General features: G+C 39.5%; 1 long non-coding RNA gene across 1 annotated transcript; it reads right to left on the bottom strand.

Moving 5' to 3' along the window:
- Nucleotides 1–249: 249 nt before the first annotated feature.
- LOC144327307 (uncharacterized) lies at nt 250–681 on the bottom strand. Its single transcript, XR_013392371.1, has 2 exons — nt 388–681; nt 250–356 (listed from the first exon to the last, which is right to left on the bottom strand). It is a non-coding gene; the product is annotated as an uncharacterized LOC144327307 (long non-coding RNA).
- Between the last annotated feature and the right edge of the window lie 4047 nt (nt 682–4728).

Below are 4728 nucleotides of genomic sequence, written 5' to 3'. Positions count from 1 at the left end.
AGCTACTTTGAGATCTTGTATAGAATGTCCTGGGAGATTGAAGTGTTCTCCTACTGGTTTCTCTGTCTTGTGATTCTTGATGTCAGATTTATGTCCATTTATTCTTTGGCGTAAGGTTTGGCCTGTTTGTCCAATATAGAGAGCTGAAGGACACTGTTGGCATTTGATGGCATACACAATGTTAGACGATGAGCAATTAAATAGTCCCGAGATGGTATGTAATAATAATAATAATAATAATAATAATAATAATAATAATAATAATATCTTTATTGTCATTGCCCCCTCTCGGGGACAACGAAATTACTTGGCTGCTCCATCCACCCAGGTAGGGCACTCCACACAAAATCAAAACACTATAAAAACACTATAAAACACTATAAAAACACTATAAAAACACTAATTAAAACAATACAGTATAATACAGCAAGGAAGATTAGATGACTTTCAAAGTCCAGGCTTCCCATTCAGGGCCGAGATCGCTCTGGAGAAGAAGCTGTTCTTAAGACGGCTCGTTCTTGTCTTCATCGTCCTGTATCTCCGTCCCGACGGCAAGAGCTCGAAGAGACAGTGACCAGGATGCGATGGATCTTTTACTATGTCCAGTGCCTTCCTATGGCACCTTGTGGCATAAATCTGCTCTAAGGTGGAGAGTGGGCAGCCAACAATGCTCTCTGCTGCCTTATCACACTGCCATGTGTGATGTTGTTGGGGCCAGTAATGGTGTTGTCCGGGTGTATGTGGCAGCAAAGTTGGCATCTGGGTTTATTGCAGGCTCTGGTGCCAGTGTCCGTGTTAAGTCTGGTTGTAGTATTATTGTGGGTTAGGAGTTGTTTAAGATTGGGTGGCTGTCTGTAGGCAATGAAAGGTCTTCCTCCCAGAGAAGTATTAATATACTTCTTCTTAATTGTATTTCACTATTAATATACAGTGGTACTGCAACCTGAAGCGTCTGTAACCCAAGGTACCACTGTACTTCTTCTTAATTGTATTTCAGTTCAACAATTACTTTGATAAAATATATATTTTGTTATGTGCAAATGGCTTTAGATACCTATTACGTCCATAAATTACCATATGGCATACAGTGGTACCTCGGGTTACATACGCTTCAGGTTACATACGCTTCAGGTTACACACTCCGCTAACCCAGAAATAGTGCTTCAGGTTAAGAACTTTGCTTCAGGATAAGAACAGAAATCTGGCCCCGGCGGTGCGGCGGCAGCAGGAGGCCCCATTAGCTAAAGTGGTCTTCAGGTTAAGAACAGTTTCAGGTTAAGAACGGACCTCTGGAATGAATTAAGTACTTAACCCGAGGTACCACTGTATATTCAACACCCAAAAAACAGCGACAATTTGTTGTTGACAAAGGAGAGCTGGACATATAAAGGGCCCCATTACCTTCAGTAGCCTAGGGCCTCATCAAACCTAAATCTGGCCGTGGTTCACAGTGTCCCAGTGATGAGTAGAGAGCACTTGCCCAGTTATGTGTTTCTCTTGGAGGCTTTAGAAATTGCATATGAACATGTGCATATAATGGGAAATTCATATGGAAATGCTGGCGAATTTCATAGAATCATAGAGCTGTAAAATTGGAAGGACCCCGAGGGTCGTCTAATTCCACCACCTTGCATGGCAGGAATCCCAACTAAAGTATCTCTGACAGATGATGATTTTTGTGGAGTTTTTTTTATTAAAAAAAGAACTTGCAACCTGATATGGAAAAGTAGAGAACTGAAGGTTGGAAAAATGAGAAACTGAGAGAAGTCAAAATTAGCAGGTTCGACCATTCCTTTCCAACAGTTAATACAGTGGTACCTTGGTTTCTGAAGACGCCTCAGAAGTCAAACATGCCACGCAGCTTCCGCTGACTGCAAGATCCGGAGGCCTAGCTGTCAGCTGCTGAGTCTTGGTTTTTTTAACGTTTCAGAACTCAAATGGTCTTCCAGAATGGATTACGTTCAAAAACCGAGGTACCAAGGTTAAGAACTTAATTCGTTCCGGAGGTCCGTTCTTAACCTGAAACTATTCTTAACCTGAGGTACCACTTTAGCTAATGGGGCCTCCCGCTGCTGCCACACAATTTCTGTTCTCACCCTGAAGCAAAGTTCTTAACCCGAGGTACTATTTCTGGGTTAGCAGAGTCTGTAACCTGAAGCGTCTGTAACCGAAGGCACTGCTATATAATGAATGTATGCAGCATGGATATAGAGCCTGCCACCATGATGTCAATCCCCTCTCTAGGCACATTCATTCCATTTGAATTGACCTCCAAATATGATTTTAGAATCTTAGAATTTAGACTTATAGAGTTGGAAGGGATCCTGAGGGTCATCTGGTCCACCCCTTTCAATGCTTTTTGCGTTAAACAGAGGTGCAAATTTACTTGCTTTTTATCATGTATTGTTTCAGGTAGATACACACAGGTGAGTTTTTTTTAAATAAAAAAAATCACCAACACATACTCTTCATTTCTTCTACTGGCTTTGTGCTATGTCCTTTTCCTTCTGAATGCTGACTTTAAATATTTGCACCTCTGTTGCTGAATATTTTTCCCTTTCTTGTTTTTTAAACTCTGCTTTGGGTGCTTTTTGACCTCATAATCTTTCCATGCATGACATCACAATTGGTTGCCATGGAAAGACCCACTATATCAAACAAGGGTTCTGGGCAAAGGTTACCTTGCAGAAGAGAGATAGAGATTTCATGGGAAAATCCATTAATACTTAAATATAGTGTGATAGGAAATATCATAGTATCTTTACCAAAATCAGTTACATAACTTTAAAGAGAGGCATTCAAGTCAGATGAGACCATATCTGTTCCCCATATCTCCCATTCCAGTGGTAATTGAAGTTTTATACACGCACACAGAGTTTATGCATATATATATATATATATATATATATATATATATATATGGCTCAAGAAAAGCTTTGTGCATTTCCAAAACCATTCTGAATTTAATCCAATCTCAGTATGATCCTGCTTGCAATTATGGGTAATGATAGGGAAGGTTTTGTTCTGAAGATCCCCAAATACAAACAAATAATATTTTCTCTTATATACTTATAACCCTAAAGGCAGGGAAAGATGTACAAACCCTTACAAAATGTGCAGCTCTTTGGTTTCCTTTCCCACCCATATCACTTCAGGAATCGCCGTCACAATTTTATTTGTATGCTGCTTTCCACAAAAAGAATTGTGCTCAAAGCAGCAACACAATAGAAAATGAAACAGCATATAGGAAAGGGGAGAGAGAGAATTCAATGCTATAAATATAACATCATTACATGAATAACATTACACACATCCTGGCAATCACAAAAATAACATGGGAGGTTGACCTTGGTCCTAAAATCCACCCCCCCCCCCAAATATCCAAATATGTTTCTCACAGTTTCTCTCCTGCAGCAGCAACTTTGTATTAATGAAACATTTCTATATGTAACTGTGCATTTTAGTAATATTTTGTTTACGTTGTCTCTTGTTGCTTCAGTTTTCTGCACATCACTTAGATATTTAATTTCTATATTAAAAAAATATAAGCAAGCAATAAGCAAGCAAAACTGTCCCAGTTTTTCCGGGACAGTTGACAGGTGTGCAATGTATCTTTGGGAATCCCCAGGACTGGCCCTAACTCCCCACCCCCTTTTAATACTTTATTGACAATCTTATACAACAAATATAGTATACATCTTCTTTAACTAGGCATGAGTGTAGATCTTATAAACAAAACAACAACCATATACAAGTAATACTCTACTTGTTATCAAACAATAAACTTAATTTATATTTCTACTATCTCTTGTTTTCTTCTCTATTTATCAACATAGATTTTTTTAAAAACCACATAATTGGACTTCCTATCATTTCGCGATGTGTATTTAAGACAGCATCTTAAAAAGTAGAGACATCACTTTGCTAACAAAGGTCCGCATAGTAAAAGCTATGGTTTTCCCAGTAGTGATGTATGGAAGTGAAATCTGGACCATAAAGAAGGCTGATCGCTGAAGAATTGATGCTTTTGAATTATGGTGCTGGGGGAGACTCTTGAGAGTCCCATGGATTGCAAGAAGATCAAACCTATCCATTCTGAAGGAAATCAGCCCTGAGTGCTCACTGGAAGGACAGATCCTGAAGCTGACGCTCCATTACTTTGGCCACCTCATGAGAAGAGAAGACTTCCTGGAAAAGACCCTGATGTTGGGAAAGATGGAGGGCACAAGGAGAAGGGGACGACAGAGGACGAGATGGTTGGACAGTGTTCTTGAAACTACCAGCATGAGTTTGACCAAACTGCGGGAGGCAGTGGAAGACAGGAGTGCCTGGCGTGCTCTGGTCCATGGGGTCATGAAGAGTCAGACACAACTAAACAACTAAACAACAATAACATTTTCCTTCTGATGGTGAATATACCTAACATTATTTGCTCATCCTTTGTTTCCTTTCTAATATATTCTTAGAACAGTACTTAACCTTTGACTTATTTCATTTATATTTCATTAATCCAGGGTCAATACAATGCTGCCATAGACTTTTTCCACTGTTGTGATTTCGTAAATATCTCTTACATTTTCCCCATTTTTGCGCGAATGCTTGCCTTGTGTTGCCTCTCAAGCTGTTAGTCAATTGCGCCATTTCTACAGATTCCTGTAACTTGTTTTGCCAATCCATTATAGTTGGAGCATTTTCTCCTTTCCAGTTCATTGCTATCAGGACTGGCCC

This window comes from Podarcis muralis, chromosome 1, assembly GCF_964188315.1.
Source record: "Podarcis muralis chromosome 1, rPodMur119.hap1.1, whole genome shotgun sequence".
NCBI classification, from domain to species: domain Eukaryota; kingdom Metazoa; phylum Chordata; class Lepidosauria; order Squamata; family Lacertidae; genus Podarcis; species Podarcis muralis.
This window is presented reverse-complemented; position numbering and strand designations above follow the sequence as displayed.